Below are 12,585 nucleotides of genomic sequence, written 5' to 3'. Positions count from 1 at the left end.
GAACTTCCGCTAGCAGGTAATAGGGAGCTCTGTTTCAAAAATGACCTGTATCCAAATGGATTTTTAAGGAAGGGGATTCAAGCATTACACATGTGAGAATCTCATTCAATTAAGAAAACGAGCTTTTTGCAGGGTAGCTTGAGGGAAAAGCTTGCCCATGTATTGACTGGGTTATTCCTGCTCTATGCACAGTTGAGTGCATCTACACTAGAAAGATTGGTCGTCCCCCCACATCATCACTGGAGCTGCACTGCTGGTGGAAAAACAGGCATGATTTTCCTTTTGAAGACAAGGACCACAAGAGCTTTGGTTTCCAGGGCTGTGATGCTTTACATGAATTTTAAATTAACCTACAAAAATAAGTTATATGAGTGTTTAATGAGAACAACATTAAGGCCAAGTGCCTCTCCCCAGTGCCTGCTTGAGCAGCTTGTCTTGACTCCAGGGAATCCTCCCACTAAGCCACATAGTGGCAATAGAGTCAATCTGCTATTCACCCTACTAAGCAGGGCCAAAGGACTGCAGGAATAATGTTATAGCTGGTTGTCTACCCCAAAGGAAAATCTCAGATGGGGTTCCTGTGGCAGTGGCCTCTGCACACCCCTTTCATGACCTCCCCAAATTCTGCTCCCCATTTTGTGTCACAATGGTGGATTAATTCTGTGGTAAGAACAGGGGTTCTCTCTAGGGGAACAGACCCTTCCCATATGTAATGAGAAATCTTGTATTTGAACAGCAACCAGCCCCTGAGTAAAGCAGCAAAATTCAAAGGTTTATTTTGCCAAGATCTCACTCAAAGATCAGGAAGTTATCTTTTTTCAGCAGGATAGCTAATAGAACACAGGCAGGGTTTCTGGAAAACAGTTGCAATAGTAAGAACGCAACAAAAATACAAGGGCCTATATTGGATACAAATGGCCCAGTTTTAAACCATCATTCAAGTACATTATATTATGCCACTTACAAACACACTCAGATATGTTAACAGATTTCAGTGGTGCCCTGTCAGTCCTATCTGAAGTCCTATTGATTTCAATAGGATTTATGCACACACAGGGTTTACAGGATCAGGCTCAAAATGTTTGACTATGATGTATCTTATTAGGTGCTGATAATTTTACATTTATTGGCCCTGATTCTAACTCTGCCAAAACTCCCATGGATATGAAGAGGGAATATTTAGCTCCCGCATTAAAAGGCAGAAAAATATGAAGGTAATCATTCTTTACATGAATCCAGGAATGACAAAAGCTTTGGGCTGGAGCAAATAGCTGATAGCGTTACCATGAAAATTTTGTGGACAACTTCAATATTTGACAGTGTCATAGAGACAGTAAACTCTGTGGGGAGGGACCATCTCTTTGATGTATTTATACAGTGCCTAGCACAGTGGGGCCCTGAGCTATGACTGGGATTCCTACGTGCTACCACAATATCAGTTAATAATAAGAATCTTAAAAAACAACCAACATCACCAGATGTGGATATGCAGAAAATTCTGAATACTTGCACAATACACAGTGAAACTCTAGTTGTAATCATAGCTTGGTTGGCAATGTGACCCAGAGCACCAATTGTTATCTAATGCAATGGAGAAGATAAATGTGAGTAGCAGCACCCTCTGAAATATTGTGAATCCAAGAACTCATAAATATGTGAGAAGGCCATTCCTGGGTTCAGACAAGTTACTTAGTACATCTGAAATCGAAAGCAATTCCATTTGTTTTCAAAAAGAGGAGATAAGATTTTGACTACTTGGTATTATACAGTCTGCACCTTGTACTTATTTATCATTAGTGCTAAGAGACTCCAATCAGGATGCAGGCCGCATAGTGGTGGGCAGTGTACTAGTATACTAAAGGACAGTCCCTGCTCCCAAAAGCAAACCGTTTTGATTAATAATGTCTAATAATAAGTATTCTCTTAACTTCTTTCGTAGTTATGCAGCTAGGTTTGTATCCTTACAAAATGTTTTTTCAATAGTGAAATATTATGTCCTGATCTTTATCATGAAAGATCCATCTAAAACATTGGAGTAAAATTAAGGATTGAAAAAATTTACCCTTTATTCTTAATCTTACAAAACTCCCATTGACAGAGCACTTCTCTCAGTTAAGGATCACAGATTTTAGCCCACCATTCTCAAAGTCACTGTTCAATTAAGCTGGAACCTAGATAGCTTACTAAGCAGCGTAAAGAGGCACTGGTAGAGCCATGCTTTGTGTACATGCTGTTTGATAAACATTCAGGGTTTTTTTTACTGAAGTGTTCATCCATTAAGTAAGTTTAAGTTGATTAAAAGCTCAGGAGTGTTTTGTCAAATTTTCCAAGCCCACTGAATGGAGTTAAAAATGTAATCAGCTTAAAACAAATAGAACAAAACATAAATCTAATGTGTCAGTTTCAGGCTGACTGGAAAGAAAACGCTGTTCTTGTGACCCATGACCTTGATGCTTATGTTACAATACAAAGTTCCCCATCATAGAAATGGAACACAAAACCTTTCAAAATTCAAGTAATCTGATGAAGATTAGGATCACAATTGATAAGGGCCATATGCTTTGCAGTAAATGTACACAAGGGCATGGATCTGTAGAAATCTTCTACAAGAATTAACTAAGCTAACACACATAACATGCCATCCAGGCAGGAAAGAATATTTGTGGTCTGTAGTAACTGGCAGTAGAGCTGCTAATAAACCAGGGATATCTTGCTAGGACAGCTCCATAGCCCTGAGGTAAACATGGTAGCATATGAAACGGGGCAAAGGCATTTGTAAATTTGCAGTGAGCTATTTTTTTTAAACCTTTTTCAATTTGACATGGAACTCATGCACTCCTGCCCTTTGCAGATGGCACTAATATGCTTAGAAATCACCAAGGTCTCAATCCAGCAAACCAATTAATCACGTCCTTAACTCAGAAGCCCATGAGCAGTCCCATTGACTTCAATGGGATTATTTGTATGCTAAAATGTTTTGCTTGATCAGAGTCTAAAAACCAGTAATGTTATTGTGTACAAAGATTCAGACTTCTGCTGCGGGCATGGTACTACTACTTATATCAGCAGTAACTTAGCAGCCACTTCTGCAGTAAGTTGTTGTTTTGGAACAGTGGTTTTCAACAAGTGTTCCATGCACCCCTGGGGGTCCATAGATTATGTCTAAGATTTCCAAAGGGCTCCACACCTTCATTCAAAATTGTTTAGGGATCTGCAAATGAAGAGAGGTTGGAAACTACTGTTTTGGAATAACTGAATTGCTTTCAAGGGCATTATACAGAGTAGTTTGACTTCCTTTATACCTCCATGTTGTGACATTCCACATCCCTCTTTGTATTTTTTGCAGAGCTTTTGAAAATCTTCTGCATGAGCCCATTTAGTGTGCAAGCTGTTATGGCATCATATCAGTAGTAGGTTTTGCCTTGGGCTTTTGAAACAGTTTTAGTAGTAAGCCACAATCAGTTTCATACTCTTTTGTATGCAAATTATAGGACCATAAACAATAGCACTTAATTCTTTACATTAAAATATTACCTAAATTAGTGCTTGCAACAATCCTGTGAGATAGTAACTATTTTATTCCTAATTTTTGAGATGGGGAAACTGAGGCACAGAGCAGTTAGATGATTTGCCAGAAGCCAGAGAGCAAATCAATGGAAGAATAAAGACTACAGCCCAGATCTCAGAACTCCTAGCCCTAATCTTAATCCACTAAACAACACTGTCTTTCAAGCTGGTAACTTCTACATAAGGTTTTTTTTACACGACACAGATAATTCAGTCTAAAAAAATACTCAGAACATACAGCCTTCTTGAAATGTCCAACCGCACCTAAGCTCCTGGTGAACCCAGCATTCTCCTAGACTAACCTTCTAGTTCACAGCTTGGAAAACACAAAAAAAAACTACCGAGAAATGTGTGACAAGTGGTTCAAAACCCTTGTCAGATCTCAGTCTTGGTAGCCTATCAGTCCAGTCTCCCATAGTAGTCTGACCTAGCACGATTCTTGTAGCCAACCTATAGGAACATTATTTTGTTTATAAAAGGTTTTATTGCCGTGTTTCTAAACAATTGGAGTCTACAACTAATAAAGGTGTCATTCTCCCCAAAGATACTGGCATCTTCTAGCTTCTTTCCCCCCTGCCCTTGGGCTGCAGCTCCCTCCACAATCACACAGTGTCCCCTACACCTTTCCCTCAGCCAGGGCTCTCCTAGGACTAGAGGAAGAGGTGCAGCAAGCCATGGCTGAGGTGATTCCCTCTTCTGTTATAAATTCCTAGGATGGAATCCACAAACCGATGTAGGCACTGCTACACTTAGGCCAGGTGTATGCTACAGACCCATCATCAGTTTAACTACGTTGCTCAGGAATGTGGATTTTTCACCCCCCCTGAGCAATGTAGTTATACCAACGTAGCCCCCCACATAGACAGCGCTAGGTCAGCAGGAGAGCTTCTCCCATTGACATAGCTACCACCTCTCAAGGAGGTGGATTAATTATGCCAATGGGAGAAACTCTGCTGTGGGCATAGGAGCGTCTTCACTAAAGTGCTTCAGCAGCCCATCTGCCCTGGGAATGAGTTAGGCACCTGCCTTGCTCCCTGCAAAAAACGGCCAGAGGAGGTGCTGCTTCTACCACACCTCCCTTGTAACACGTATCCCAGGAGTTAAAGCACTCACCTGGGATGTGGGCGACCTAGGTTCAATTCCCTGTGCTCTGTGCAGTCTCCCACTTTCATAAGCAGGCTCTAACCACTAAGATATGGGATATTAGGATGTGAGGTTCCTTCAGTCTGTTGAGGCTCTTCACTGGAGATAAATAATGAAAGCATGATTGGGTCAGAGAGCACATGAGCGAGAATAACTCTTTAGTCCAGTGGTTAGGGCACCCTTCTAGGGGGCTGGAGACCTTGGGTCAAGTCCTGCTGCTCCAAACTTTCTCTCCCTCACTCCTGTGCTTGGATTATTGGGACAGGCAGGTAAATTTAGTGCCATTAAGAAATATGTAAATATTTGTGGGTATCCTGTTGGTGCTTTATTGATTTTCCTTCCAACATAACTACTTCAAGCTAAAGCTAGTGACCTTCCCTAATGCACTTTGCCTTATTGTGTGATTTCTCAGGTGCTTTGCACTTTTTATTTACACAATAAAAAAAAGACTAGAGGGAAAACAATGTTTCTTTATGTTAGAAGTATAGTGGCCTCACATGTCAATATTTCTTTTCTCCCTATGCACTCAGACTTTATTTATTTTTTTAAACACTTTGGCTTCTTTTAAGGAGATTTAAGTTTCAGAGCAAACCCGTTAGCAGCAACTTACTCAGCTTCATATTGCACACTGGGCTGATCACATTTGTTATGTCTACCAGCTGACAGAGTTTTCTGAAAATATTTAGCCTGTAATGCAACCCTCCTAGTCTTCTGTTTTTATTGCAAACATGCAATTAATCACCCTAATTGTTCCAATTACCCAGAAGCCCAAGTTATTATGATAAAAAATAATGAAATTAGACTATAGTCAAAGTTTGAAAGTTTAAATGTTCACTTTAGTAAAGTGAAAATGAATTCAACTATTATTTATTTGTATATAGGAGAAACCGGTGAGTTAGATCGTGTAATTCTTCAAGAATGTAAATGAGAAATTTGAATAATAATGAAAGTTGTCATAATGTGCAAAATGTTATTCGTGGATCTCAAAGTGCTTTACAAATTCTAACTGACTGTCACAATACAACCAATAGGTAAGTGAGTATTGTCACACTAGTTGTATAGATGAATAATCTGAAGAACAGAGAGGTTAAGTAATTTGTTTTAAGACTACACAATGAGTCAATGGCTGAGCTGTGAATGGAACTCATGCTCAGACATAGCTCTAATTACTAGACAACATTACCACTCACGTAATACTCTTGCATGAGGAAGACTTGAGGAAATTAACATACACGCACACAGAAAATAATGGTTAGGCAATATTATAGTTGTAAATCAAATCAACAAGACCAAAGAAATTAAGAGATAAACTGCCGATACCCTTTACTTCTGTTGCTACATCTATCTAGTGTTGCAATAGATTATTCTAGGTTACGGAAGATAATTATTTTCCACCCTTTGTCAATGCCCAGGCCTACTGCAATATGTCTGGTCCCGGGGGGTGGTAGGTCTGGGTAAATGCTGATTTTTTTAATCATACCCAGTGTATTTTAGTTAGGGTTATGGAACAAAATTTCAGTTCAGAAAGTGAAACCAAAACAGTTTTGTTCTTATATAAATTAAAAACACAGTTAAGAAATTCCCCCAAAGAGTGCCTGTGTTAAGAGCTTGGATACTATAGGTTTAATTAATTTGGCATAAATTTTCACAGCTAGTTAGGAAATCCTTGCAGAGAGGTTTTTAAATTTAAATATGGCCGTAATCCTGACAACAGTGATCCTTGTGGGTAGGTCTTTAATAGTTGTGGGGTTCCAAGCAGGTTGAGAAAATACCCACAATTCCAATCAGCCTTGGAGAAAATAACTGTAGTGTAAGTGCTTCTCTTTCAAAGGAAGTGATCTTTGTATGTACAAAAAAGCAAGTCATGTGATTTCATTTTGCACCCCAGAGGCTGATCAGGATGTGTTTAGTGTTTGCTTGAAAACTGTTTTGAAACAAGAGGGCCTGATTCTCCCCTCGTATTAGTGTAACTCCATTGATTTCAATGGGTTACGCTTGATCTACACAGAGGTGAGTGAGAACAGAACATGGCCTGGAGCGTAGAGCTGAGAAGTTGTTTGGGCTAATACGATTTGTGTCTACTCTGGTGTATGATTACCACCATACTTCCCCGGATGTCTATTTAATACTGACTAACAACTGGTAGAAGGTTAGTGTAGTCATTAGATCTAGTATGATAGACAGGAGTCCTCCGAGTCAGTGGTTCTCAACCTTTCCAGGCTACTGTACCCCTGAAGCCCCAGCCCTGCTGCAAGGGGCTGAAGCCCACTGCCCAGCATGGAAGCACGTAATTTAGCTTCATGGGGCCCCTTGTGACATGGTTGCCATCTCCTAATGCTGGTCCTGCACTTGTGACACCTCTAAACCTGTCCTGCAACCCACCCTGGGGGTTGAGAAACACTGAACTAGATGAGTTGATGTACCCCCAGGAAGACTTCTGGGTACCCCAGGGGTACGCATACCCCTTGTTGAGAACCACTGCTCTGAGTGTACCTATCAAAGGGCAAAAAAGAATATATGTATTTAGCCAATCCAGACCACGTTCTTCTCCCAGCAATCCATGCTCTGTATTCTCATAGGAAAATGATTGGTTTGGTTTTGTTTTATTTCATTCCTTACATAACAGGTCTGACTTCAGTGGGCTTGGAATCAATGGGAAGATCCCCTCCTTTGCCTTCAATGGGCTTTGGATCAAGCCCTAAGGCCCAGATTTTTAAAAGTATTTAGATGCCTAAAAATGCAGATAAATGCTTCGTGGGATTTTCAAAAGCAACAAGGTTCAGATCCTCAACTGCATTTACCTTTGAGGATCTGGGCCTATGCGCCTAAATCTCATTTAGTTCAATGAGAGTAAGGGGCTTAGGGATGAATCTAGGGCTCCTACAACTCCCCTCCCTTTATTCAGCCACTTGATTGCAGCACTGTAGTGGTAAGTAATGGGTTAGAAGCCCCTGCTTTACACACCATAACCAGACATTCGCTCTAAGCAGGTCGAGGGAGGCTTACAGGGGTTTACTCCCCTGTTCAGCTGAATAAACGGTGACAATCTAGCCCTATGCCTGTACATTACCTAGCACAGGGGTGGGCAAACTATGGCCCGGGGGCCGCATCCAGCCCTTTAGATGTTTTAATTTGGCCCTCAAGCTCCTGACAGGGAGCGGGGTCTGGAGCTTGCCCTGCTCAGCACGTGCGGTGGCTCCAGGCGGCTCCTAGAAGCAGCAGCATGTTCCCCCTCTGACTCCTATGCATAGGGGCAGCCAGGGGGCTCCACACGCTGCCCTGCCCCAAATGCTGCCCCCGAAGCTCCCATTGGCTGGGAACCATGAGCATTCATGGCCCGCCATACAATTTCCATACTCAGATGTGGCCCTTGGGCCAAAAACTTTGCCCACCCCTGACCTAGCACAATGCAGGCTCCACTCTGTTTGGGGCTTTTTATTATATTCATGGCCTACACAAAGACAAGTTGGAGTATTTTGTGTGTTTATCTTTCTGGAAGGCTGCAATGTAATACTGCTCTATTTCTTAGAATCCAGAACTCTAATATGCAAGAGCCTATACCAGAGTGAGACAAAGGAGGCTGCTACTTAAGGCAGAGAGGCACAACTCAAACCACCTTACCCAGTCTGCAAAGCGCCAGCCTAGACTCCTGAGGAAGCACAGATCACATGATTCCCTACAGAATCCCCTAGCCTGGAAGCAGCATCAGGAATCCTCTTACCCTTAAAGTGATAGTTTGTCATAGTGACACTTTTCACTACACCACTGCTGCTAATGTAATACATACAATAAATGAAAAACGAATCTTTCCTTCAGTGCTACACTTAAGTTGTAAAGTTAAAAACAAAAACAGGACTGACAAACTGGTTTAGATGAGAACACAATCTGGAGTAACTCCATTGAAATCAAATGGAGAGAGAGATCAGAACCATGCTCAGAATAAGTTTTTGCAGGAAGTTTTGCTAATTTTGCATCTTCTCTTCAGAGTTAAATAAGGTAGTAATTAGAACCTTGAAACTCCACCTCCCCAAAGCAAACTGTAAAATGTTTTCCCAGGAAAAATCATAAATGTCTTTGAAAAATCTTCGCACTGAACAAATATAGTATTGCAAATAAGCTACAGGATTTCAATAGTTTCAGTGAGGCTGGCAGAGTTTGAAGAGTAAGGACATCATGTATTGTTAATACAGATTGATCAGTTGGTTTTGGTCATTGGCTGGACACTAAAGAAATGTAGCTTTCCATCAATTATAGTTCAAACTGGCTGTATATAGCTACCCAGGAAGTTAAGAACAAAGAATTATATTTTAAAAATTAAAGTGTATTTTTATTGGGGAAATTAGTCTATTGCACTGTTAAATAAGTATTTATGAAAAGCTATACGCCACATAATAGTAAGGACAAAACAGATGCCAGTTAAACTTGTATACTTTGGTTCAGATTTCAGCTGCAATCTGTGCCAATTAGAAAACTGAATGGAGTGACATAGTATATTAAGGAACATCTAATTTGTCATCCAATGTCAACATTGCTGGCATTTTACAGTTCTTCAAGTGTCGGTCCTGAGCCAAGACTTATTAAATGTCCCAAAATCTCATTCAGAAGACTGAAAAGTGCTTTCATTGTTAATTCTCTAACTACAGTAGAAATGTGCATTGTAGTAGGACGACTTTGACATACATAGCTTTGCTAAGCTCTTTTAATGCCTGGATTTAACTTGTTAAGTGTATGTAGTAGTTGAAGCCAGCTCTGATAGAAAAAGCTGTCCATTTCAGTGGTCATATTGGCTGAAATAATATTTACTTGAGATAATGAGTGGATGGCTCCACTCTGACCTGTTTTGTTTATCACTGAAGTTTAAAAAGAGCTTGGGCAGAAATTCAAGTTTAGGATGTATTTGGAACAAGCTAGCGTGTGAAGTGAACTGGACCCACTATGGTGGTGTAATTTTAAATGATTGCCCTTTAACTGACTGCCTGTACCCGGTTGCCACTTCTAAAATGACAGCACACTCTCTAGCTTTTTGTTATGCAGTACATTGGTGCAATGTGAATTACAATACCTCATACTTCTTAAGGAGCAATGCTGCAATTTTTTGCATTATTGGGAATATTTGGATGACCCCTCTTGATCCCCATTACATAATTCATATCAGATACAAGAGCTTGCTAAAGCACTTCTTTCTGCCCAGAAACTGTCACTACATGTTAGAATGACAACTCAAATTCTTAAACAAAAAATATTCAAGACAAACTATGGTGCCCTGTTTGGAATTTAGGGTTACATAGTTCAATGTTCACTCATATTCATGATCACTTACCTTATGGGTGAGGATATGGTCAATGATATGAGTAAGGATTGCACAATCTTGGTGGGTGGGTGAGGGAGGAGGAGAGTGTTTCTGACTTTCCTTCTTTAGCTCTTACCAATGGCACTAGTTGGAAACAGAACTGTTTCACCAATTTTAAAGTGTTTGCTTTACTTTTACAAATCAATTAAATTGTTTTGTTGAAGCTGCTCCAGATCAGTTACTGATCCAGAGACATTTGCTTTGGAAAAAGGGTAAAATCACAGATGTGGGGCCCAATCCTGTTCTTGCTCAAGTCAATGCAAACAGGTTTGGGTATGTGAGATACTGAAGTTATTATGTATTACTGTACAATGGCCAAAAGCATGGATTCCTTATGGATTTGTGCCAGGATGCTATTAGTAGTTATGAATTGAGTCCTTTGGAAGCGAGCACCTTGGTCACTTAGAACACACAGGGCACTGGGTGTACTTAGAGGAGGAGTTTGGAAGAGTAGAAGGGATCACTTGCAGTGATAGGGAGCCTGATGGGCTGATTAGCTCTCCAGCGAGGTAGCTCAGAGAAGCAAGCAAGCAGGATACCAGGCTGAGCCAAGGAGCAGGAAGGGGGCTCTACATGACAACTGCTATGTGATGATGTACCTATAGTATTAATAATAGAGACACTTGATGGAGGTACTGTAGTGTAGTACTGCCAGCCAGGTTTCCTGGAGCTAAAGGGTGAACCCATTCACAATAGTGATAAAAAAAGTGTATCTGATTTCAGATAGGGGTGTGGATGTCTCTGTGGTATGATGCTCTTTGGTTTTTGTTTTTAATAAAATAAATAGGGCTGTTGAATAATCACAGTTAACTCATGCAATTAACTAAAAAAATCAATCATGATTAATCGCAGTTTTAATTGCACTGTTAAACAATAGAAATTTATTAAATATTTTGGATGTTTTTCTACATTTTCAAACATATTGCTTTCAATTACAACACAGAATACAAAGTGTACAGTGCTCACTTTATATTATTTGTATTACAAATATTTGCACTGTAAAAATGATAAAAGAAATATTTTTCAGTTCATCTCATACAAGTACTGTAGTACAATCTCTATCGTGAAAGTGCAGCTTACAAATGTAGATTTTTTTGTTCTATAACTGCACTCAAAAACAAAACAATGTAAAACTTCAGAGCCTACAAGTCCACTCAGTCCTACTTCTTGCTCAGCCAATCGCTAAAACAAATTGTTTACATTTACTGGAGATGCTGCTGCCCATTTCTTATTTACTATGTCACCTGAAAATGAGAACAGGCATTCGCATGGCACTTTTGTATCCGGCATTGCAAGCTATTTATGTGCCAGATGCAAAATTAATTTGCATTTTAATTGTGTATAGACTGTGTATATTTAATCTAATCAATTCCTAGCCCAATCAGAAGATAAGCATGTATACATCAAGGGATTATTTAATATTAAAGTGTAGACTATTACTCATACAGGTGGTCCCTATTCACATTGGTAAGGAGCATTAGCAAAGCAGAGTTTGCAAGATTGGATCCAAAATCATACACTGGAATTATTCTTCATTTGTACTACTGTAGCATGCACAGGCTACATTAGTGCAATGGGGCTTCACTATCAAAACACAACACAAGAAGAGTCCCCGCTCTGATGAGTTTATTGTCAAAATAAGCATGACAAAGGATGGAAGAAAGGAAGCATTATCCCAATTTTGCAGATAGAGAACGGAGGCACAGAGACATTGATGGCTTGATCCTGCCATACACTGAACATTTTGGACCCAATCCATCCCAGCACTGAGGCATGTGTTGAACTTTAAGCACTTGCATAATCCCAGCAGAGTCAATCTGAAAATAATTGCGTGCAGTTAAGAAGCAGCTGACATCTCAGACAGATGCAGAAAAGCAAGGATGAAAGGCAGCAAGATGAGTAGAGGAGACTATGGAAAGGAAGCAGAGGGGAGTTGTTTTTTGATTAAAAACAGCTCTTAAGGCTTCCAAGTCCTATAAAGTAAAGTTACCTAATGGATGCATGTTCAGGCAGAACTGGAAGGATATCTTGAAGGCTCCATTCGACTCAGATGTGCAGCTGAAATATCATGCTCTGCAATGCAATATGCTGCTATAGATACTACAAGCTAGATCCACAAAGGGCATGAACAAAGCTACCCAAGTGCTGACAGCAATGAGCTGCTCAGCACTGAAGCCTCAGTGGGATCCTCCAAGTAGGAGTTCTGAATTGTCTGCTTAACTTGCCTGTGTGGCCTGATCTAGTGGCAGTTGTCAGCGCATGGCTAAACTGATACAAAACACAGCCAAGGAGGAGCTAGTGCTGTGGTCCCCCTCATGCCCAATAGCCCAGTGACCCAGAACCCATTCTGCCTGATTTGGAGCAGGGACCTGAGCACACGTCTCTGCCATCCCAAGTGAGTGCTCTAAGCACTGACCTGTTGGGTATGGGAAGGATGCAACCTTCTCCTCCTTGCCTGTGATTTCTGTGGGTTAGGTGTCTGAGAAACATCTACAATAACAAGACGGAACACAGCTTTTAGCAAG

This window comes from Chelonia mydas, chromosome 8 (assembly GCF_015237465.2).
Source record: "Chelonia mydas isolate rCheMyd1 chromosome 8, rCheMyd1.pri.v2, whole genome shotgun sequence".
NCBI lineage: Eukaryota > Metazoa > Chordata > Testudines > Cheloniidae > Chelonia > Chelonia mydas.
This window is presented reverse-complemented; position numbering follows the sequence as displayed.